Source organism: Haliaeetus albicilla, chromosome 18, assembly GCF_947461875.1.
Source record: "Haliaeetus albicilla chromosome 18, bHalAlb1.1, whole genome shotgun sequence".
In the NCBI taxonomy this organism is placed as follows: domain Eukaryota; kingdom Metazoa; phylum Chordata; class Aves; order Accipitriformes; family Accipitridae; genus Haliaeetus; species Haliaeetus albicilla.
The window spans coordinates 1751971-1778029 of NC_091500.1; the positions used below are offsets into that span (position 1 = coordinate 1751971).

General features: G+C 46.6%; 1 protein-coding gene across 5 annotated transcripts in view; it reads right to left on the reverse strand.

Moving 5' to 3' along the window:
• The window catches only part of NCOA1 (nuclear receptor coactivator 1), a 185211-nt gene that overhangs the window by 75118 nt on the left and 84034 nt on the right, over positions 1–26059 (reverse strand). Inside the window, exon 1 of one of the 5 annotated variants that reach the window (XM_069805483.1) lies at positions 14826–15032. The exons of the other annotated variants lie outside the window; for them this stretch is intronic. The gene's annotated coding sequence lies outside the window, so the exon portion shown is untranslated. Of the gene's footprint in view, positions 1–14825; positions 15033–26059 lie in introns of those variants that run through there. 5 annotated transcript variants of the gene reach the window in all.

Genomic DNA, 26059 nt, shown 5'->3' on the forward strand with positions numbered 1-26059 from the left:
ATTGGGAAAGCACTTGTCCCGGGGCTCAGAAGACTGAGCTACGAGCAAGCAGGGGATAAAATTTTGCTACTGAGGTTCCTCTTGATGAGGAGCACCTTTCCAAGGCTTAGGTCAATACAGGTGCCCACCTACTCTCAGCCATGGCTTTTTCCCCTCTCCATTTCAACCCTCTTCCCAAGATCCTAGACAAAACCAAGCCTGAATTCGTTTCAGCAGCACAACAAGCCAATGAAAGACATTTAAGAGACAAATGCATTGGTGCTAGATAAGATGGGAACCCACCAAATATTTTCAATTTCTATGGGTCATAACTCCGTATCAGCTGAGTTACTCCACCACCACCACCTGCCACACCCATGGGAAAAGTCCATTTAAAAGGACCACAATGCATCATTTTCCCTTGAAAACTACTCCGATCAGGTATTTTAAGCCCATGTAAAGATCTCAGAGTATTAAAACAGCTTTGTTTTTTATCCTCATTAAAAGCCCAATAGAAATTCAAATTTCTTCTTACACCAGCTGTTTTCCCAAAGCACGCCAACTGCCTTATTACAGGGCTGCTCACAAATGTCAGCACGTACTCTGCAAGCGTTTGCATCCATATATTTCTGCATATCCAAAAAACAGAAGAAAGGCATTCAACCACGGGAGCCATCCATGGGAGGGGAAAACCAAACCCACGTGGGTTGAACAAGAACCATCAGCCAGGTGATGGGCTGGTTGCAGTGGTCTCTACAGTGGTGGACGCAGTAAGGTTTAAGCCTCTCTTTAAGATCTGGGCTTAAGTGCCACTCTGCTTGGATTTCTTTCACTTTTCTTTTTTCATTTTGGGACTGACAGCCCCACCAGATCGCCAAGGCTGCATCATGCATGGTTAATATTTTTGGAGGCAGCAAGACTGGTAGCAAGGTGAGATAAATGAGTGTACGGCATCAGAGAGAAACAGCAGCGATGCAAGAAACCTGCTGAAAAGGCAATTCAAGGTTCTGTGTGTATAATTTTAATAATAAATAGCAATTTTTCTCATTGTCCACCTCCTTTTAGGGCCACCAAGTACACTACCACCAGTGAGAGGGAGGAAAATTTAGCTGGTGGATGGTAAAAATGGCAATGCTTTGCTTAAAAATACATGGGAACAAGGGCTCATGGTGGGCTCCCACATGAGGGTCAACCCTTGCATGCTACAACAGTTCTGTCCCATCTCTGGGAAAGGATGCTCTTCTCTACATTGCCAGCAGGAACCTTGCTCTTTCAATGCAAAAAGATATATTTATTATTTTTTTGCAATTGCTTTGCACAAATAATGGGAATATGTTGCAAACAGAAACTGAGGTGAACCCAGAAATGGATATGCAATTTAGTTGCCATCCTTGAGCAGTCTTCCTCACGGAGCCGCTCATGTCTCAATGCCAGCAAGCATCACTTGGCAATGTTTACAACAGAGATAAGATACAAAACAGAACTGCAAGAAGCATAACCTTTTCTCCCAGTAACTGATAGGAAAAGTGGGTTAATTTATACAGCTTCTGAAAGGGAAAAATAACGCTAATTCCCTCGCAGTCACAGAACATTACACACTTAGTTTCATATTACGCTTGTGAATTACATGTTGCAGTTACACAATTTTCTCTATGGGGAGAAGAAAGTATTTGGCAGAATGTACAAATACATCAGGTTCTCATGTAGCACAAATTAAGCTGCAGCACAAGCACGTGTGGCTTCATAAAAATCACCGTAACTCACAAGCAGCAAAGGCACCGGCACATGCTACATCGGACCACGGCACAGGAACCCCATCAGCTGAGACGACACTTGGCTAGCAGCAAGCCCACAGCTTTCCCTGGCAAAGCCACCTCCAACACCTGCGACCAGAAGGCAGGGAGCAGGATGGAGTGGGGAAAAAGCCCTTTTCAGAGTGGCGTCAGGGTCCATACTCCGTGTGAGCCTGCTGTAACCACGTTGTGTTTGGTTATGGACCTGCTGTAAGGGGGATGCTGGGCTACAGATCCCTTCTGGCCAAAATCTGGAGGATTTATTTATCTATATATACGCACACAACCCTAATTTTGCTATTACATGTTTCTGTACCTGCATAATATCTTGGATACCTCAAATGCATGGATTAAAGAACAAACCCAGAGTGCTGGCCTGTAGCCGCAGAGCAAATACTCCAGCAGCCCAGCGAGAACCACTGTAATGCCAGTGATGGACGTACAGCAACCCCACCTTCCAGAAGTGCATCCAAACCACACATTTCGAGGAAGGTACGGTGTGAAACAGCAACCCTGACAGCTCCCAAACAGCCACACAACTCCACATCTTTTGAGCACAAAGAGTATTTAATTATCATTTACGCTGCAGTTAAGCAAACTAAAATTCCTCCTTAAAATCCAGCAATTTATGCCCATCACGTCTTTGTTTTGGGTCAACTTCAGTCATAAGCTCAGCAAAAACCACTGACGTTTCCTGACAGTGGAGGAATCCCGGTGGGGGGAAGCTTTTGGATTAAGCCGTACCCTTCATGTCTGAGTGAGGAGCTTGAGTTCTGGTGGATCAGACAGAAAGGAAGACACCATACACTGACTCGATATAAAATACATCCACTGACAAGACCAAAAATGCCAAGAAGCTGAACTGGAGGGAGGGCTGAGACCTCAGATCTAATGACTAACCTTCTAACCATGCTTTGAGGGTATCTAAAAGAGTGCTATTATATCAGCAGAAGTTCTGGCCAGTTTTAATTCTTCCTCTTTTTCTTTTGCCTTTTCTTGCTTTATTTTGTTTATTCACATCTGTCCTGCTTTTAGTCAAACACTTTGGACTACTTCTGCTTTCTCCTGCATGGTCCCACCACCAGCAATATCTGCAGGTGCTTCTGGCACTAGCCAACAAAAGTCACTGCAAGCAACAGGACAGATCGCCCTCTGCTTCTCCCACCATGGCCTGAGACCTCTGGTTTCCATTGTCCACCTCTGGTCTGCTTCTCCTAAGCCCTCTGTAGGACTTCCGATGCTCACACTGCTGTGTAGGTTTATTTTATTCCCTTGGGCTCTCCAGCTTCAATTCGTCTGTGAGAGGAAAGCCAAAATGCTGAGGATCACAAATGGGAGCTGTGAAAATGTGAAAAGACTTAAGTGGGCGGAAAAGGAGAGATGACAGAAGAAACCCTCAATAATAGTCTTCACTGGGAAAGAAAAAGGCAAGGCAGCAAGGTCAAATGAGCCAGAGCAAGACATAATCCTGAGAAGAGCTGACATCCATTCATCTTAGTGGGATGTGAATTTGTCATACAATCATAGAAAGGTTTGGGTTGGAAGGGACCTCTGAAGATCATCTAGTCCAACCCTCCTGCCATGGGCAGAGACATCTTCAACTAGACCAGGTTGCTCAAGGCCCCATCCAACCTGGCCTTGAACGCTTCCAGGGATGGGGCATCACCATTTTCCACCAACAGCACATCTCAGAGGAGAATGGTGGTCTGGTGAAGCTCTCACTGCTGTCACCTCCACACTGCCCTACTGAGCTCAACAGCCACGGGCTCTTGCTAGGGTGAGGAAGAGCCAAATCAAGACATCTAATGTCAAGAATATGAGTCACCCTGAGAAGCAGCAGGAACCTTCCTGAAGAGGAGTTGCAACACCCTCTCCAACTGGACAAGCCTCCTGAAGACAGTCTATTGTCTTCTGGTGCAGTCTACTGTCATCTCACTCAGCGACAAGGTCAAACCACAGAGGCAGGTCCAACATGAGGCTGAAAAACCCCAGGAGACCCTTCAGATTTGTGCGGCGGTATACTAACACCTTGGGCTGCAGGAACCCCAACATCTCTGAGCTCTCATGAAGAGCAAGAGTCAGACAAAAGCCTTTCTGGCGTTGTCTCCAAAATGACATTTTATCTACTGGAGAGAATTTTTCACTTCCCAAAACAAAGCACTGCATTATAGAGCTCATTTGAAAAGATTGACATGGTTTCCCTGTGAATAAATTAATCAATTTTATTAGACTTGATGCTAAATTCCTGACTGACGGCGCCACTTCTGAAGATGCAAGCTGCCGGCTGGCTGCCATGAAAGAAGTCTGGAAGGTGACAGCTCAAAGAGCTAACCAAGATTCAATAAGCACACCAAAAATAAAAATATAAGAGAGTGTATTTTTTAACCCCTTGATCACTCTCTCATTATAAAATTCTAGTTAGATTGCCTAACTATCTGAGGATTAACAGATGAGGCAGGGTTATCATGCTGGTTTGGATATCATCACAGTTTAACCACCATGGTAAAGTGTTGGCCATCACCAGGATTTTGTTAAAGGATGAAAAAATGCATATCTTTTTCTAACCATAGAATTAAAAATAAATAAATAAAAAGCCTGATTGCTTAAGACAAAGCTTTAGAAAATCTGAAGGTAAAATGTCTACACTGGACGCCACCTTGCATGCCTCAATTGGGACTTACAGTAACCGTGTGCTTCCCGAAAGTCCTTACCTACTACCCACGTTGGAGGTGTAACCCAAAGGGTTCTGGGCTCAAACCTCCACCCCAAAACCACCTGTTGATACCCTTCTGTTACCACACAGACATCCAGGAACCCAATAGAGAGGACCAAAGAGGGTGTGGTGATGCACAACCCCCTGGACTGGGTGTAGACCAGGGACAGAGGTGTCAACTGGAGCTCCCTGTACCCTCCAACCCAGAGGATCTCTTTGGAGCACTGGGAGTGGGACATCACTCCCACTGGGATGCCACAAGGGGACTGGTTTAACTTTACTTCCCTTCTCCAGTTATGGACTGAGCAAAACTTGGTGGTGAATCACGCTCAGGTTAATTTTTTGGACCAACATCTAGATCCAGCGTTGGGTAAGGGCAGTCATTGACATTTGCCAGAGAAACACACCACCACACAAAGTGTTTGGGTGAGCCCGGGAGGCTCTGATGGGACTCCTTCCCAACCCTTCCATCTTGCAGTAACCATTAACGCCTGACAGCACGATAAGCAGGAGCCCAGGCAAAGCAGCCACCACCGAACATGCCACCATTTACTCCCTTCATCAACAGTCAGCAGGGATGATGGTGACCCCATCCACACATCCATGTTTTTCCCCATGGAGACCACTCCATGATGCAATTACTGCAGAATTTAAAGATATTTCCTGCAGCCTGCTAGCATTTTGGTGGCCAATCGAGCAGATTTCCTTCCACCGCATGCTCTTTGCTCCCCAACAGTACAACAGCAGTACAACCCACCATCGCACTAGAGGGTAGATGTCAGCCCAGACAGACCTCCCGAGCAGCTGTGGGAAGCCCACACACCACAAGAAGCCCATGCATGCTCTTGGAAAAACCCAAAGCAAGATGCATTGCACCAACGGTTAGGGCAGCCAGGCAGCAGCTCTGCCTCTTCCAGCCTGATCTCCAGCTGGGTCGTGGGACCCCTGCCTTGTAGCAAAAAGCCTGTTGAGATGCTGCACAGGGCTGCAGTCCGCTGTTTTGCAGGGGCAATTACTGCATTACACGCGGGGAACTATCTCAGATACACAGACCCCAGCCATTGTAGCGATAGGACAAGGAGTAATGGTTTTAAACTAAAAAAGGGTAGGTTCAGATTAGATATAAGGAAGACATGTTTTACGCTGAGGGTGGTGAAACACTGGCACAGGTCGCCCAGAGAGGTGGTCGATGCCCCATCCCTGGAAACATTCAAGGTCAGGTTGGACAGGGCTCTGAGCAACCTGATCTGGTTGAAGATGTCCCTGCTCATGGCAGGGGGTTGGACTGGATGACCTTTAATGGTCCCTTCCCACCCAAACCATTCTGTGACTCTATGATTCTATGATTCATTAGGTGGATCTGATTATTTCCCCATGTTATTAGGTATGCATGGCACTCCATGGATTTTACTTCCAAATTCCTCAGCAGCTCCAAGTGACCATGAAGGCACTTCCACATGGTGCAACCTGGAAACCCAAACAATGCTGTTTCTCTTATTAAAAACAGTTCCCTAATTTTACAGCCCCCCCCACCCCACCCCCCCGCAGCATGAGACGCTGCATGGGCACACCATCGGTGCAAAACATCCATCCCCATGGTGCTTCAGTGACCACTGTGCTGCCTAAGAGCCCAGAGCTTGGGTTTTCAGCCCAGCTCCAGGACACAATCTTCTCCGACCAGCATCTTCCAGGTATTTAAACAAGTTACTAATTGCTGTTCTGAAAGGCATTTTTTGCCCAGTGCATTTCAAGGACTTGAGAAAACTCAAACCTCTATTTTGCTATTTCAAAAGGTCCTACCAATGTTCACAGGAATGGGGATGTGGTGCCATAGGCAGAAGGTTTTGCTCACCGGGACATTAGAACTGACCATTAATTTACCCCTGACCAAAGCAAACAATCCATCAAAGCAAGTGAGTGCTTCACCTTCACAATTAATGTCCTACCTTCACGTAACCAACCGTATCAGCAAGACGAGCTAAGTGCTGTGCTGCAGCTTTTTAAATGGAGGAGGAAAGCCATTAGTAAGATAGAATGAAAAAACCCCACTGAATTTGGTTTCTTTTCTGCTGAAAGTAAATCTTTTGAAAGGCCGTATAGGGAGATATTAAAAAAATAAAACCACACAGAAAGAAAAATACAGCTTAAAAAATAAAGCATTAACAGCCTCTTCCAAATGAAGCCAAACCCTTATGAAACCCACTGAAGATCTACGCAGAGAAACTCCTCGATAATGGGATTACTGGTGTTAAAGAAACATCCTCAAGCTGCCGCCAGCTCTGTCCTTATCCCCTACCAAAGTTTACATGATGCACGACAGAAGTGGCATGTCTGCCTTTCATCTGTGCAGATTTTAGAGCTACACAAGACTGTTTGTGACCGGAGGATCTCAACCAGCTTCTGCATCACAGCTGGTGCCTGAGCCAGGGCAGAGACCACCTTCTCACCTGCTTGTAGAAGGTAGGATGCCACCTGCTGATGACCTTACTCTGCAGAAACGTGGCTGCATCCTTGATGTTTCCCGAGTGCCTGCAGTGGGGTGGGGTTTTCAAAACATACAGAAAATAAGCAATGTATCATGCCAAATCTTGCTCTCAAGCAGATGATAACTGAGATACAAAGAGAGTGGTCTCAGCACGAGCTCTTCTTCCACCAGCCAGAGAAGGTTTGCAGAGCATCACCGAGGACCTCCTAAATCACTCAGCAGCATGAGCGGGAGGGAGCTGATGGTGCTCACAGGATATCTGCTAAGCCTCTCCCTATTTATTAACTTAATTAGGGATCAGACAGCTATTGAAATTTGTGTACAATACAAGATTTGGAAGAGATGTAACTATCGCTGAGAACAAAAATGGATTATGAAGCATCCCAGGGAGTTGAAAAATACAGGCAAGAAACAAAATGAAACTCATTCAAGCACAACTTTAATCAATAGCCACAGGGGGAAATAACCTCAGCTGCAGGGAGAAGTGGCTCCTACTGCCATTTACTGGGTTGGGGTGGTGTTGTTTTTTTTTTTAAATATTTAACAGTAGTGAGATGATACAGAGCAAGATATTGGATGGGAACCTAGGCAAAATGCATCAATGACATAGCAGAGCTCATGGACATTTGGACACAGTCAGCAGAGCATGGAGAATGAAGGGTTTGGGGTTTTAGACGGCGTTGGTAGCTATCTATGCATAATTAGCTAAGCAAACAGAGGATTATGCACCGCTGAGATCACCTTCTCAGCAGACAGATAGTCACAATTGGTCCTAAAAGAGCAGCATGAATGACAAAGGGATTAAAGGGATTTATAAGAAAAAGATTAAAACAACAAGGTGGGTGTAGTTTGACCAAACCCCAGTGAAAAGGAGAAGCTGCTTGAACTCAACAGGTCTGGATTGCATACAACATCCCGCTGTCTGGGCGGTCCCTATGTGATGCACACAGTGGATGCAAAGGGGGGGATTTTCAAACCGAGATGACCTCAGTTGAGGAGTCTTGACTTGGAAGAGCAAGATCATCAAGGAGCTTCCCAAGAATAATGGCAGGAGAGGCACAGGAATTATTGAGACTAATTAGAGCAGGATCCCACTTTGGGAAGAGGAACGAAGTAGGTAGCAAAAGGTTTATTTTTACTTTCATGAGTGCGACTGCAGAGTAGTTTGCTTCAGAAATCAGCCCCTTCACCACCATTGGCAATGCCTGCTAGGGTTACAGCAGAAACTCCAAAACACCTCCGCAACGTCCTGACCTGCACCCCCCTGCTGCATCCCAGCTGGGGAGCAGAACCAGCCCCCCAGCCGCCTCCTCCTTCACTGGCGTCACACTGCGGGTTACCGCAGCTGACACTGAATCCGAAGAACTACAGTTTCATTACCTTGAAACTCAAGCTGCGTTTACCTCCTGCTGCTCTGGAGCAAGGGGAGCCGGGAGCTGCCGCTGATGCCCAAGCAAGGCTCTGAAGAGCAGCCGCTTGCTCCTGCTTATTACAAATACTCGGGCATCCAGGAGCAGAGGGAGTACAAAAAAAAAGGTGTTTTCTAGAAAGCAATGGAAAAGCAACAAATGACAGATAATACTTTAGGAGATGGGTTGGTTTCCTTAATGTTTATTTGCATTATAGTAATATCTAGAGGTCCTGAGCAAGACTAGGGACACGTTACACAAGGGTCTACAGGGAGGATGCAGCGGCCGCTGCCTGCAAGCACTTCCAAAGGAAAACACAACATATGGCAAAAGCACCCCGGGGCTGTGAGATGGTAAGACTGAGGCCATACAGCAAGCCAGGACCTGCCTCTGAGACACCAACCAATATTCAAGTCAGGCTCAGAAATTAAACTCTGCAGTCTAAACCTGAGCAAGATAGACCAGGACTTTTGCATCCTTGTGGGTACCACCTCGCTGGGCTGCCAGCCTGTGGTGGCACCATCCTCCGGCTGGTGGCAGAGGCTTACCTGGCTCTTTAGAGTCCTCCTTGAGATTTTTTCTTCTCTGCCTCCGAGTTGCAGAGCTCACAGCTATCCCAACACACGACGATGATGTGCCAAGGCAAAGCAGGAGGACAAGGCATGAGGGGGACGAGCAGAATGAGGAGGGGTGAAATGCAAGGTTGGAGAGACCCCTCTTAGAGAGGAATTGGGCAAACTGCAGGGAATGCCACTTCAAAAATACACATTATTTTTTTTTCCCATCTTCAGTTATCTTCGTTTGTGTAGGGCTTAGATTTCAAGACACCTCCCTCTCTTCTCAGCTGATATTTTAGACTAACCATATGGAGGAAAAGGGAAAAAAAAACCAAACCCCACCCAGCAACAGTAGCGCGCGATGGAGGCGAAGCTGTAGCTTGTTGCATCATTATTAATCCCTTATTACCATCACTCACAGCTGCAGCAGACGCCTCCAAAACACAAGAATCCCTGCCCTGAGGTATTTACAGAGCCACTTAGATGTGATATAATTAAGAGGTAAATAAGGCAGTAGGGAACATAGTGGGGGGGAAGGAGGGGGAAGGAGGACACAATTAACTTCAGCTGCTTTGCAGAGGTTACCCCCATTTTACATTACAGTGTGCTGTGCTCACAAACTGTTGGGCTTTTTTTTGGGGGGGAAGCCATCTGGCGTTTTAACCACCAAACCCCGCTGGCACCAGTCTCCATCATCCACTGCTTTCTTATTTAACACTGCTGCTGAGCGGGATGGCACCTTGACTCTTCCAGCACTGCCCAAACACCCCGCAGACACCCCCTTTCTCTCGAAGTTTCCAGCCTCTGTCCCCTCCATCGCAGTCAGCATCCCTCTTCTCCCACCTAACTGCTCCACGGAAGATTTAACAGGGCAGTGAGCAGACAGCATGGCTCAGAATGGCTCGAAAAGCAGCAAAGCAGCACCCCTACACCCTACGCCTGCTTGATGTCCCTTGTCCTCCTTGGACATCCTTTCTGCCCATGTTCTGAAGTCATGATGTGACTGTAGATACCCTCTCTGCCTGCACACCACCCTCCAGGACCACAGCTTTTGCCAATGCAGCACCAGGTTGTACTTTTAAATGATACATTCCAGGTCTTAAAAAGAAAATGAGTAATACAGGGGGAGGAAACCCGACCACAAATCCTATTGCCCCTCAGGAAACATTCCACCAACACCAGCCCCTACAAAACTCAGCCCGTGGGGAACTGCTTCAGGAGCTGCCTGAGCAGACGGACGGGCACTTGCTTTGCAATGACGTGGGCAAAAGTGGATTCATTGGAGGATGACAGTCACGGGTGGAGAAGCTATGGGTGGAAAATGCTACTGGAAATCACACCGTGCAAGGACAAAAATCTACCAGTCATGAGCGCTGTGCTGCTGCTACATCCACTCATCACTTCGGGCTGTGTGATGGCAGGAGATGTGGCTGACCTGCAGCAAACTGGTGCCCAGGTGCCCTTCCCAGTCCTCTGGGACCTCTGACCACAGACCCAAGCACGTGAACAGCAGATAATATCCCATAGCAGATAATTCCTTTTAATTTCAGATATGCGCACACACGCCACGTCCCTCCTGTTTGTGTGCAAATCCCAGACAGGTCTGGAAAGCAGCATGGATAAAACCGGCATGGGGCAGGATCCTAAAAGCCGCTGACAGCTACCTGCGTAACTTGGGAGCCTCAGGCAAGGCACGTCATAAGAAGACACTACACATTCCGCTGATCATGTTTGAAAAGAGGAAATTCTCGATGCAGATACAGCCCTGCTCCAGTCCAGAGCTGGATCTCACCCTGGCTGGAAACCACCACAAGGAGAAAGAGGAGCTGAGGATGAATGTGGTGAGCTCTCCCACCCACCCATCCATGTATCCTGGTGTCATCAAGCCTTTTCTAAGAAGACAAACTTTTTAAGACTACCCTGGATGCCTGATCCTTGTCTGGCAAAAAGCCTGGAGCAGAGCAGGTTCCTCCATGAAGACCAGAGGAGGACAGGAGCAGTCAGAGCCCTGCAAAGCGAAGGGCCATCGTGGGACCTCGCAGGGAGCCCAGCAGCATCTCACCCAGCGGAGACCTCAGCTGCAGCCAAGACTAACCCAGCACAGTGTCACACACCCCACTTCCAGCCATCGGATCCGGGAGATAACACCGTATCCCACACCTTGCATCACAAATATTTTACTTTCATGGTTGAAGCTACCCACTTGATTAAAAGCAGTCTTGATAATTAAGGTTTCCAACCAATCGCTTCCTCTGCAGCCCTGCTGGCTACAGAGATCTTCATTTTCTGGGAACAGAAAGAGGGAGAAATGGGGTTGGAGCTTCCTGGTGCCTTGAGGAGCAAGGAGATGGGGGGGAATTCAATGCCACTCACTAACTAAGGCCCAGGGTGATGGAACAGCGCTTTGGGGAGGGGCTGAGCCTTGTACACAGCCAGGGATCATTGCAAGGAGCAGCTCTGTTGGAAATTACATTTTTTTTAAGCTTCTGTAGCTGCACTCATAGTACCACAGTAGCATTAAAAGAGGTGGTAACTATTAGCACGCTTAAAAAAATTCTAAGTTTGCTGCGTTCAGCATCGTAACCAACATTTCCATGACAAGTCAGGCTAAAACATGTTCAAAACAACCATTAGCAAAAGCAAGGTACACAAGGACATTTCAGCATCACATTCCCCCGAGTCCGATGTCAGAGATACAAACCTGGTAGGAAACATAAAAAAGGAGCAAAAATAATTGCATCACTTCATGCCCTTTGAACAACCTTTGGATCCTGATGGCTTTTGCCAGGAAGAATAATGAAAGTCAAACTAATTAAGCAACGAACATGCCTACAGTACAAAGTGTGAAAATTTTAAAAGTCTGGCAAGTTGTTAGGAAGTGCTCAGCTCCCGGCCCCGCTTTCCTGCTGTCATTCTGGGAGCAACCATGATGCAAAAGCTAAGTTTTGGGGTTTTTCTTCATTTTAAGCATTAACTCGGAGATCCAAAATGGCATATGGTGGAAACAGTTGATTTTGAAAACATTTCTGATCCTGCAAACAGGCATCTACCGGCTTGTAATGTAATTAATTCAATGCTGCTTGTCACAGCAACCTGAACAGCCCCAGGAAGATGTCCCATGACAACCAGCAGACCCCAAGCCCATGGCATGGACACCCTACACATGCTGGGACCTACCAGAGAGTTGGCTCCATGTTTTTGGTTCCTGACCCTCACTGCAAAAAAGCTGCCCAGCTGGAGCTTTGCCCAGCTGCAGGAAGGGGTTTTGTCCTCCACCACCTATTTTCTCTGCTGATGGAAGTATCTAAAGTGACCCACAATGTCTCACCACCACAAGCAAGCACGGAAAACCTGGAGCACCGGGAACCGTCACACGTGGATGCCCTGTACTTCTGTTGGGAGCAATGGGCTGGTGGTGCTGGAGCAACATCGCCATTGCTGGTGTGGTTGGCAACATCAAGGCAAGCCCAAGCCACAGTGGATGCTCCACCTCAGCTGGCATCAATGCAGATTCTGCGTCCTCTTGGCCACCAAGCAAAGCATGTGTCGATGAACCAAACCATTTGCCTGCTTCACCCACCCAAGTCCAGGGTGACCTCTCCAAATATCAGAGCTGATCTGGTTTTGTCCACTCAGGAGGGACAAAACAACAGTTTCCTTCCTTTGGGTTTCCAGACGGGACCAACAACAACAGCAAAGAGAGTCAAGTCCCTCCATCTCATCCCAGAGCTGGGTAAGGACCAGGGAACTCAAAATTGTGGAGAACCATGAATATTCAGACTAATCTGACTGGGAGAATTGGGATGGTGGGTGCAGAAGCACTAGAAGGAAGAAACAGCAGAAGAGGGGCTAAAAAATGGCAGATGTTGATGGTAGCCAGGTTAACAGGTCCTCAAGATCTCAGCACACATCTACCTGCAGCGTGTCAGGAGAGCCAGGTCAGGAGACAAAAAAGAGTAGGTAAATCCTGCGATGGGACAGGGTGGACAGACTGACCACTGTCAGCTCCTCCAAGGCAGGAAGAGGCACATGCAAACCCTCAGAAGAAGCCAGGAGGTGAGAGAAGCACACAAACTGGCATCTCCATCCCACCTCCAGGAATCCTGCGCTGACCCCCTGGGCACAAGCAGCTTGTGTCCAACACGTGTCTTGGTCCCACGACTGTGTGGGTATGATAACGTGAGTATGGATCTGTGAAATCCATTTTGGATCAGATTTATTTCAAACCAAAATCACCTTCCCCTGTTTTAAGGTCTTGCACGGAGACTTGCTTCATCGCTGATGCAATGCTGAAGCATTATTTCCCACAACATGCTGTTAACTGAGATTTCACCCTGGTCACCACCATCATCAACATGTACATAAAACTGCTAGAGGATAGGTAAGAGGAGCCCAGCGGAGAATACAAAAAAGCAAATATCACAGAGAAACAATGAACTCATGACAGATGTGAGTCTGAGATTTCAGGCCCCAGCTCTTCTCAATCCTCTTGGCAAATCATCATCTCCCTGTACCGTCTTTAAAATCAATTTGCCCCTCTATGAGACACACAATACTTTCTGCTACTCTGCCTTACCAGTCTGGATCCTAAGTTTTTAATGGAAAGAGGTTCTTTTAGTGCCACGGTGCCCCTTTTTGATGGAAGACCTACATCAATAACGCAAAATATTTTAAAAGGGTGAACAAAAGAGCTCTGAAAGTGCAGATGGAGATGTAAGACTCAAGAGCAGCATCACAATACCCAATGCTTGGACCTTATTCTTGTGCTATTTAGTGATGCGTTGATGTCATCAGCAACAAAAAAAAAAAAAGGGGAAAAAAAAAAAAGATAGAGCCAGGTTTGGAAATGGGAATTTGCTCGTGCCACTCAAGAGAGGTGTAGCAGTGTCTTCGGCTACAATTTACTTTAAGGTTTTAAAGGTTTACATAAATCCTAAACAATCTTCTCCATCACTCCAGCCTGTTACAGTGATGTACATCAAAAACGAAGGCACTGTCGATGTCAGATTTACGGTGGAAAGCCCTACAACACCTTCCCCCACGCAGTGAGCTCGAGGCGATGACTGTATTTTTATTCACTCTGCGTAATCCAGCAACTCTGGGGCGCTGGGTGCTGCTGCCACGCAGGCAGGGACGGTCCTGGACCCAAGGAGTGAGTTAAGGGCCGGAGAAATTCAAGCATCAAACCTTGTGCGAGAGCTCACTGACACAGCAACTCTACACGAACTTCAAAGGGGAAGAGCTCCTTCAAATTGTGCAACGCTTTGCTAAAGGGAACCCACATACATGTGAAATCATGGACTTCATCTGCTGCTTTTACTTCTTCCATCAATGATTAACGAACATTAAGCAATCAGCATTTTTTTCTTTTAACGAGGAACGCTTTTCTTTTTAAAAAAAAGAAACTAATGTCCTTACTTCTGCAAGTCGCTGTGAGGATCCATGCTAGCTCTACCCAGCTTAAACATTTACACATTGATTTTCAAGGTCACCACTGAAATACGTCATTTTCTACTTAGCACATTCTGCTACAAGCGCATGGCTGTATTTAACGCTGGAAATGCTGCGCGCAAGGGTGCAGCACCGAAATCAGCCTCAGCAAAGTTCAATCCATAAAAGAAATCCGAAGTAAAATGCCCGAGGGAAGGCGGCCTCAGAAAATGCAAATATCATTCATTAGCCGGACGCCGGCTTTTCTTTGCGCTGTTGTATAAATGCTGAATAAAAGTGACAGCAAAGGTTCCCCCCCCCCCCCATCCCACGCAGCTCGCAGCAGGGGAGCGCGGCGAGCCCGGCCATGCGAACACCCCACCGCTCGCTCCCAAACCCACCGCCAAACCACCGCCAACCCCAGGGGTACTTTAGGAGGAAGAAGCCATCGTCCCTTACCCGATTGCTTCCCAGCTCCGCCGCTCTGAGCGCCGGCTGCGCAGCCCCCCGATGACGAACATGCTGCCGTGAAGCTCGCCGGCTCCCGCTCGCTCCCGCGCGCTCCCGCCATGTGCTCCCCGGGGGTTGGCGAGCCCTTCAGCGCCCGCCGGCACACGGTGCCTCTGCCATTGCAGGCGAAAGGACTCGCCGCCAGCTTCTCCCACTCGATTCCCGCACCGGCTGGCTGATAATGAAACCCAACGCACGCTGCCGGCGCCGAGCGAGCGCTGCCGATGCCACCTGCCAGGCAGCTCCGACGGCACGGGAGCGAGCGAGAGCAGCAATGCTTGCAGCTTGCTGTGATTGGAAACAGGAGTGGTCCCGTCCTAGGGACTCTCGTATTAAAAAAAAAAACAAACAAAGGATAATAAACCTCTTGAAATCAAAAGCAAGTTTGCTTTTTTTCCTTTTTAAATTCAGACACAACGCAGGTTTTTAATCCCTGAGTCCTTATAACGCACCATGCTAGCTGAATGTGCCACAAATGTTATTAAACTTCGCCTTATAGCCCTCTTCTATATCATAGAAAAATTACCATTTCACAGAAGAAGAAACTAAGGTGCAAGAAAAATTCCTTTACCTGAATTGTATCAGCACCTCCCAAATCCCCGCCCGGTGACTGAGCCTGTGGCTGCTCCATCAAGAACAGGCATTTTTGCACTTAAAAGCAGCAGCTTTTTTATTCTCCAGCTTGGGAAAAGGGCTCCTCTCAATGTCAGCCTGGACTTACATCCAGGTGACTGTAGGATAAAAGCAGGATCAGGCTGCACATCATTCTGGCAGTGATCAGGACCCCCCCACTGGTCTTTTCCCCAGCAGTGATGTGCACCACACACAGTATATTCTGCTAGAATTTTGGATGAGCCTGGCTCATGTATGGAGCTGGAAGGAAATAAAAAAAAAACAATTCAGGAGAAAAAAAAACCCACAAACTATTGTCACCCTCCTGCTTTCCAGCAAAGGGACTTGTGTCCAGGGGGGGCTTGGTCCCAACCACCCCCAACAAGCAGGAGCATGGGGACTCGCCATATCTTTGTATTGAGTCACATCACAGGCACCATCAAGGTCTGGATGTTGGGTTTTTTTGAATAGCATAAACAAAAGTAAACGGGAACCTTAAGATGTTTGGGCTGTAAAATGGCTCTTTTGATCCAGATCCAAACATTTTCAGTTTTGCCATCAGTGTGGCACCTGAACGTCTGATTTCGGGGACCCTGAGGAAGGTCCCTGCTCCGCTGCCCTGCTTAAAGGAACATCAGTTCTCAAATTCTTTTCATCAAAACCATTTCCACCATGGGATTTGCACAGCACAGCTATAGACATCAAAGAACAGGAGGAGAAAGCACTCACAAAGTCACGGAGGGAGGAAACTTCAACAAGAAACCTGAAATAATGTGTGTTGGTAGGATGGAGAGATACAGAAATGATGCTCAGGAAGAAATCAGCAAAGGACAAAATGCTTGGAGCCACTGCAGCTGTGTTATATTAAGGAATAAAAAAGCCCGAATACTTTAAAAAAATAAAAGATATTTTAAAAAAAAAAGAGGAAAAAGGGTAGAAAAAAAGAGCTGGAGGAAGACATGGAAGGAAGTCCTGGAGAGCTAAAAGCCTATATAGATACAGCTGCAGAATAACTTAATTAAAGAACAATGTCCAGGTAGCATTTTCCCTGCTCATTGAAGGGGGGCTGGACCAAGATGACCTTTAAAGATCCCTTCCAACCCAAACCATTCTATGATTGTATGATTTTTTTGTCCAGGGAGGATGCTGTTACTTGCACAGTAGAGCCTGTAGGACTACAAATGTGGAACAGCCAAGCAGAGAACATGACAAAATGCGGGAAAGAATGTCAGGCGATGTGGAGCAGTAACACTGACGTGTATAAAAAAAAAAAAAAATTTAAAAATCAGGTACTACAGCCACAAACAACAGTATAATAAATACAGTCTTGATCATCGACTGCAGAGACCTTATGTGGTCCAGCTGTACCGAGATGGCACAAGGGTAAAGAAGGAAAAGGGTTGTGAGCTGTAATTACAGTGTAATTCTACCAAAAACCCAGCACCCAAATGAAGACCCTATTTCATCTACAACCATAGAGAAAATTAGGCTGAAGACTAAACCCCATCACCTGCTCAAAACCCAAGTTTCTGACTGCCTTATTTCAAATAACAGCATTTTTTGGAGGGGATCCTTCCAGCCTTTCTGCCTTTTGCAGTCTTGGAGGAATTGGGAAGTGCATAATATAAATTAAAAATAAAATAATTGAGAAATATGGGAAGTTTCAAGAGTTTACCAACAAATTCCACCCCTTCAGCTGTTCAATTTCTAACGACTTCAGCAGCAAAAAATTACCCTTGCTGGAATGGCCTGGCTCCAGGAATGAATTTGATTCCAGCTGTTGTGTTAAATGAATGATTAATAGATGTCTTTGTCCTGGCTGCATCTGCCTTTCACGAGAACATCGACGTTAACCTGGGCATAACACCCCAATTCTGCCTTTGGTGTATTTTTCACTCCACCTCTTCACCTTCAAGGAGATAAGAAAGAGTCAGATGGGCAGAAGCTAATGCAATGTCACCATAAAAAGGGAAATAAACTCGGTAAAACCCAGCTCTCCCAATACAGAGTTAAATAAGACAAAGAATTTGGAATACAAAGAATTTGCAGAAGCTACAGAACTCCTGCAAGGAGCCCAACTTTCATTTTCTTGCCCATTCTCCTGGGCACGGTGATTAATTATGAAGGCTGCAGAAAACAAGCGAGCAGAGGGGAGCCGATTCCCTGCCGGCAGCACCGAGCCCCAGCCTCGCACGCTGCTCATCCATCACCCGAACCGCTGGCAAACCTCAGCTGAGGGCAACGTCCGCTGCCCACAGCCCAAACCACACATCCCCAGCTACAGCCTGCTGGCAAGCTGGGAACTCTGTCCGACCTTCAGCCATTCCCACCGAAAAGAACCACCAACTACAGGTTAACCTACTTCAGTATCTTTTTTTTTCCAAGGTATTTGCCAATTAAACACCAGAAACTGAGAACCTTTCTAGATAAAGTAAACTAGAATAAACTAGAATAAACTAAACTAAACTAAAATACCTTGTGGCAATTCAATCATACCATCAGGTCACACCACTGAGCATCTCACTCTCAACTCCGCATTGATGTAGTTCTTTTTAATACTGGTTCTTTTTAAGTTTTCTCCTGAATCAAGCATAGGGTTTTGAGCTAACAGGCTCCAAATAGTTCATGTAGGGCAAATTAAGCTCAATGATCCTTCTTCCCCAGATCTTCTACCCTCTAAACCTTTTGGCATCACTGCCACTCCATCACAAGGCCCCACACTGTGACAGGTTATTAAATCTCCAGCTCAAGTACCAAGGTTTTCAGAAAAGGAATTTTAAAAAGAAGTTAAAGCTGTTTGTCTGTCAAATAACCCTACACGGCAGTTAGCTACGGCATTCCGAGCTGAGATTTTGCTTTTTTTTATGTTTACTTTTATGTTTGCCTTTGAGAGAAGAGGTGTTGGGTGCAGCTCCAAACAAACCAGAGCTCTTGGCTTTCCATCTTAGGTCAACAGCAATGGCACCCAGGGTATCTTCCAAAAGCTCCTCCAAAATAGAAGTTTAAACCAATGGTTGGCTACAAGAACCCAATGAAGAACCACAGACCATGAAGGGATGGGACATGGCGGTCTGGCTGCTCGGCATTTCCAGATGTCACGACAGATCGGAGGTTTAATGATAACAGGCAAGACAGAGAAGTTGTGGATGCCCCATCACTGGAAGTGTTCAAGGTCAGGTTGGATGGGGCTTTGAGCAACCTGATCTATTGGAAGATGTCCCTGCGTATTGTAGGGGGGTTGGACTAGATGATCTTCAAAGGTCCCTTCCAACCCAAACCGTCCTGTGATTACATGATTTTAGAGTCCTTTCAAAAGACCTCGAGCCTGATCTCGTGCAGCTGTGGGCAACAGCTGCAACTGATTTATAAAACACCAACTAATCTGAATTTACTCCCAGTGTTCAAAGTTTCCTGATCTAAATGAGTCCAAAGAGGTGGAGAAGCAGTATGCAGGAATTCGGAGTAAGAGGATGCCTAGCACAATACCAGAAGTGCCTATTTGTAACGTAGGTAAGATGAGCTCTTGACATTGACCTTTAAAAGCCACCATCTCGATGGATGTCATTCCAGGTTAGGGAGGGAAAATGAGGTTTAGTTTATCCGAGACATGACTGCCTTACAGTGAGCAGATGACACTCCAGAAGGAGAACTTCAGGGATGAAAATTATTTTCATGATACATGAAGGAATAGAAAATGTTCTTCGGATTTTACAACTGCTCGAATAAACTCCCAGCTTCACCTACGTCCCATGAGAACCCTCTAGCAGCCTTCTTGGAAAAGCTTGCAAAAGTATCTATTGACAGAGCAAGCTGACGTAGCAACAAGAGCAGATCAGATGAGACCACCAGATTCCTCCACTGCTCTGTGCCTTGTACTTTACATAAAAAACCCACAAACCACATTACACTGACCAGCTACAGTGATCTTACTGCATCGACACTGATCATCTACTAATTATTTATAGAGACAAACATTCCATCATGAGATTTATCCTGATGCTCCAACAGCCAAAAACTCTTCCAGGAACCTGCAGCTTCTCCCAAAAGAGGGATGTGCTCCTTTATGCCAACAGCAGCATCTCTTTGGCCTGCCTGCACGTGCCCATGGACCACCGCTGGAGCCGAGCAGAATAAATACAACACAAAGACACGAGGCTCAGCACTTCGCTGAAGTGATTAAATCCACACGATCATGTTAGCATCCTTTGACAGCCAAGCTCCAGAGAGGTTTCCTACCCTCTCCAGGTAGCAAACAGCAGACAAGGAGCATCCGAGGTAAATGGCTGAATGAGAAAGCAAGAACAAAATAGCTTTGTTTTGTTAAAAAAGCAACAAAACCAAGCAGCACGTTCAAGCCTCCATGTTTGCCGAAGCCAGCAAATTCAGCACCTTCCAGCCCAGCTTCTTGCACCACTGAAAAAAAGGTATAAGAAACTGGAAAAGTCACTAGGTTATGATTTCTGCATCTAGAAAATTAAGTTCATTGTAAATGTCTGGTTTAAGCAACTGTCAGCACTTAATGTTTCTATTTACTCCAGTCCAAAAGAGCAAACTTTAAACAAAAAAGTGAACTTCATTAAGCATGTCACATTCTTTTGGTCATGCCAGCTACAGTGGTGAGCAAGATGCTTTTCCCAGCCTCCATGCTACAAGCTCCGACACACCAATGTGGTGTTTAAAAGCCCGAAGTCCCTCCCAGCCCAGAGGCTGGATTTACTGAGGAAGAAATTGGTGACAAAACACAACTCAGCCCAACTTTTCTCATCTCAGAGATGCTTCAAAGTTGCTCAGTCCCTGCCCTGCATCAGCGGCTCCAAGGCTTACGGAGGTGTCTATGCACACATGCGGCTGTTGCAAATTCACGGCAGCTGAAGCTTTGACAACAGAACACATCTAAACCACGGTACAAGGAGGACATGGACCTGGCAGAGCAGGTCCAGAGGAGGCCATGGAAATGGCCAGACAGCTGGAACACCTCTCCTATGAGGAAACGCTGAGAGAATTGGGGTTGTTCAGCCTGGAGAAGAGAAGGCTCCGGGGAGACCTTATTGTGGCCCTTCAGTACTTAAAGGGGGCTTAGAAGAAAGACGGGGACAGACTTTTTAGCAGGGCCTGTAGTGACAAGACAAGGGGCAACGGTTTTAAACGGAAAGAGGGTAAGGTTGGATTGGACGTAAGGAAGGTATTTTTTACGATGAGGGTGGTAAGACACTGGAGCAGGTTGCCCAGAGAAGTTGTGGATGCCCTACACATCACTGGATGTGTTCAAGGTCAGGTTGGATGGGGCTTCGAGCAACCCGATCTAGTTGAAGATGTCCCTGCCCATGGCAGGGGGGTTGGAAATAGATGATCTTTAAAGATCCCTTCCAACCCAAACCATGCTGTGGTTCTATGATCTCCCCATTTTTGGTTGGGTGGCCACACTGACAACTGCCACCCCAGATGCTCCCACACCACTACCTCTATCACCATCACAACTGGGAGCAAAAAGGTGACAACCGCCCCTATGAGGTACAGCAAAACCTACACCTTGTCCTTCTTCACCCGGCTGCCATCCTGGTGTCGTGGTTTAACCCCAGCCAGCAACTAAGCACCACGCAGCTGCTCACTCACTCCCCCCCCATCCAGTGGGATGGGGGAGAAAATCAGGAAAAGAAGTAAAACTCCTGGGTTGAGATAAGAACGGTTTAATAGAACAGAAAAGAAGAAACTAATAATGATAATGATAACACTAAAAAAATGACAACAGTAGTAATAAAAGGATTGAAATGTACAAATGATGTGCAGGGAAATTGCTCACCACCCGCCGACCGACACCCAGCCAGTCCCCGAGCGGTGAAATCCCTGCCCCCCCCTTCCCAGTTCCTAAACGAGATGGGATGTCACATGGTATGGAATACACTGTTGGCCAGTTTGGGTCAGGTGCCCTGGCTGGGCATGAGAAGCTGAAAAATCCTTGACTTTGTCTAAACACTACTGAGCAACAACTGAAAACATCAGTGTTATCAACATTCTTCACATACTGAACTCAAAACATAGCACTGTACCAGCTACTAGGAAGACAGTTAACTCTGTCCCAGCTGAAACCAGGACACCTGGTGACCAGCATGAACTGCTCAGGGAAGATGCAAGAGCACGCAAAGGCATGGCCAAACCTTGGGCGTTGTGGGGGGGGTTGGGCTGGGGTGGGCAAGTTGCAGAATACACAGTTCAGGACAGCTGTGGGGTTCATCATCAGTTCTCCAAGTAGCAACCCCAAACTTCTGAGCCTTCTCCTGAGAAGTAGGTGGACGATATATCCTCACCCATGTATGTGTACCTAGTAGTGGTAATCCAACGTTACAGGACACTGCCAACAAATAAACTTGAAATCAAAGTTATCAGGTAACAGGCAGGAGCTTATTTTCAGTACCAGCTGGGTCAGCAAAGGAATCACTCATTGCTGAATGTTAAGCGTGATTACCAGTGCTAAAATCACCATTTTCCTTCTACCCACCCAAAATTTGCAGCTACAAACTCCTCTGTGTACATCCACCTTGAGGCTTTAAAGTCCTGCTCTGGAGTGATAAAATAAAAAAATCAATAGCCAACACTTGGAGACGCCAGGCAGCTGGTTTTGTAACCCAGCTTCTGCACACTAAGGGATACTCTGAAACGAAGCCTTATTCTCCTCCAGGTTTCAGGCTGGGCTTCAGCCAGGACATCCAAGAGTAAGAGTTTGCATTTCTCTCTCAAGAACCATCTCCAAGTCAGGTGTGGACACATCTGACCACCGTTTCCTCTCTTCCACCATGTACTGCAGGACAACCATACACACATTACATATATACCTACAAGCTGCAAGACCTTCTTGGCTAGAAAACACATTTAATGATGCAAAATCTCCATGAGCTCTGGGTAAGGGAAGGGTGAATTTTGCTATTGAAATTGAAACTCAGCCTAGAATTGCTAAGCGACAAAAACAAAAGATGTTCTTCCCAACGGATGGCGTGTGTTATACACTCTGCAGCGGTGCAAGCTTGATATTCAGCAGTAGGAAGTGCAAACTTAGGGAAAAAAAAAACCGCAGAGCAGGCTTCTACCCCCCTAAATCCCTACAATTCCTGTGCCAAAGGGGTTAAGTACACAGTAGACCGCGTGAATTTGGAGCAGCAACCAAGGAATCCAAGCACAAAGCCAAAATTATATAAATCAAGGTTCGACTGCAAAACCACAGTTGTCATAAAACTTCCTCCTCTTATTTTGCTAAAGTGGGGGTTAGTCCACTGGGAAGATGGTAGAGGGAAAGATGTTTAAAACAACACCTGCACAGACTGACAAGACCCTGATGCTTCAATGAACTTGGCCTCTATGAAGAATTGCTTGACGCATGCCACAGAGGACAGAGGTGGGCACTCGGATAGGAATGGGGACACCTTTTTATCCCTTCTTCCTGAAAATATATGGAGATACTTACTGAGTCAGTAGCAAGACTTGCTACGTAATGCATATATGCATTTATATATATATTTATATATTAAAAATTATTATTTTATATTTCTATAGGTATCAATGACAATTCCCTGCCTTGATGAGGATATATAATCAGGGTAGGAGACACAGTAAGAACACAGCTCCCATTGTTTGTCCCCAAACCCAAATGCTCGGCATCCCACCCAGAGCCAGGCAGAACTTGGAGCATCCTTATCCCCCCAGGGATCCACATCCGCACCGAGCTGGCTCCCCTTCTGTGTAACCGGGGAGGCTGCAGAGCATGGGGATTTTGGTAGCAGCCATGGTCTTGATGCTGCAGGGGTATTCCAGGAGGTCTCCGTCCCTTCCACCACAGTGGGTGGAGGCTGCACACGAAGCAGAGATGTCCCCAAATGGCCCATCTTCAGGAAAAGGCACGAGCTGCTTGCTTAACTCAGGGCTGCCTCGGAAGTGGATGCAGTATGTAGGTAACTGCGCCTTAGGACATACCCCAAAGGGAAGGAGCCTATTAAGAAACCAGATGATTAACCTGTAGCCCAGTATGAGCAGAGACCACCCCTGAGGGGTACACTGGTGTACTAATGGCATCAGCCCCAAGGTTGGTGGTCCTGCTGTCTCATCCCTTCTGAATCGATAAACCACTTCTTCAACCTTTGCTCTTCTAATGCCAGAAGGACGCTGTTCTTTTGTACTTTCGGGGTACTTTCCAGCCCCAAAATGCTTCACAAACAACACAGTTGGGAGCAAAGTGCTACATGCAGACCCTACCCTTGCCAGGGGAAGGATCCATACCTACTCACTCCTCTTACTGTAGTTTTAATGCCTCGTAAGAGGTTCCACAACAGGAATAATTATAAACCGGTTATGAAAATAGCTGACCTCCCATGGAGCAGAGAGGTCCTAAGGGTTCAATTACATGACAAGAGAAAACAATCAAGAGACACCCTGGGTTCAGCCTTGCTTTTAAAAATGTCTTGCCTTTGTTATTCTTACCTAATTGTAATGGCTTAGGTAACCAACCTTAATTGCGAGCCAGCTGCGTCTGCGGTGCACACAGCAACCCTGGTACCTGCAGTGCCCGTCAACAAAATCGGGTCTGCTGAGCTGGGATCGTCCAGAGCATCCTACCTATTCCCAAATGGGAATGAACATCAAAAAGGTTCATTATGTTTTTTAATCAAATCTCTGATGTTGATGACGTTGTTTTAATGCAATGCCACTTTCTTCTTGTTCAACAGAATTTGTACCAGGAAAACTTGGGGAAAAGGTGCATTTGGGGTTGGTTAAGGCTCAGCACCAGGAATCACCAACCATGGGTTACCAGAGATGGGCTTCCCTTGTGGTCACCTCCAATCCTCCTCCCTCTCAAGCCTGAAAAGCAGGAGAAATGCTTCTCCAATGAACCACAGAGGGGAAAGAAAGTAACTTATATGCTGATCTTATTCTCCAGATCACAGAATCATAGAATAGAACAGTTTGGGTTGGAGGGCACCTTAAAGATCATCTAGGTGCCTCCAGAACCACAAAGGCACATGAAAATTAGTATCACAACAAAAATAATCCCAGTCTGACCAATAACATGCTCAGAAACCCACTGCACACACAGTGTCTTCAACAGGGGGATACAGGACAGATCCCAGTTGGTCGCCACCAAGGAACACGGTGGTCTTGGTTCCCACTGCACAACTCATAGATAGTCCTCGAGTAAAGCACCGAGCAGAAAGTTCTTCTCCAGCAGTGCAACCTGGAGAGAGCACCCTTCTCTGAAGGTGCAGGGCAATCAGGGCCAGCCTACACCCACCCATCACCGTAAGGATGCAAAGTACCCGGCCTGGTCTATTATGAATTATTTTAAAAGGAAGATATGTGCACCTATCATCATCTCTGCGCTGCCATCAGCAGCAGTTAGAGCAAAATTATATACTACTAGCAAAGCAATTTGATAAAATAGCTGCATTACAGAAGAGCGCACCCTGAGATTGCTGAAGGCGGCACGTGCAAAAAGGGACAAAACTCGCAGGAAATTTTGAAATCCTTAACCCTTAGGGATCCCAATCTCATTATGTTCTAAAGATTCAAATGCACACAAATTTAATCTTTTCATCTGTGCACAAAAAAAAAAAAACCCTGACCATTTTCTGCACCGCTCTGAGGGTTGAGTCTCCATCAGGCAAAGCACAAAACGAGGGCAGACAAAAAAAAGCAGCAGGGACAAGCGGCTCTCACTGAATGATGGACACAGCAGGAATCGGGAACCTCTTCTTTTTTACAGAAATCCTGCTGCTCAGCAAAGCCTTTGCTCTGAAAGAGGCTCCCACTGACTTCCAAACCGCAGCGGGATCTTGAGCCTCTGCCCTCTCAGAGGCAGGATCCGGATGGTGTGACAGAGGGTTGCTCAGGAGATGGGGCACTGGAATGACCTCCTAACACCCAGCACCAAAACAGCTCACCGCTGCCCTATTTATAATAATTGTTTCCAAGCAAACAAAAAAAAAAAATTAATTCTCAAATTGCTATGGTTTAAAAAGCTGCACATTAAGTGGGAAAACTACAGACTGCCTCCTCTTCCTGACACGCAGCAGTGAGAAGATGAAAGACCACTTGTTCCCTACAAGTAGCTGCTATCTGTGGTCCAGCAGCTACCTCTTTATGCCCAGGAGATGTTTTCGGTTCAGTATAATCCCCCAGAATCAACCTCTGCTTGGTTTTGTCACAGAGCCTTCCCAATGAAATCAGTGATGAAGCCTCTTGGACCAGAAAAGCTAGCATCTTCATCCTTCCTCTTCAGAGCATCAATGCCTGCCTCTGCCACCAGAGATTAGGAAAAAGCCTTTCCCAGGGCAGGATAAACTGTAGCTGCCCACTCCAGGGATTTTTTTTGCATCTTCTTTAAGCTGTCGCCATCAGAGAGGGGATATCAGATCAGCAAGACCTCTGCTCCAAATCCACTCGAGCTGTGTATTACAACAGGACCCAGAGGACCTGAGAGCGGAGCGTTATTATGATTGGCACTGCACAAATACACAGAATTAGATTGTCCCTGCCCCAGATGTCAAACCCGGAATAGATTAGACTAAGTGAAAGGAAAAAAAAATTAC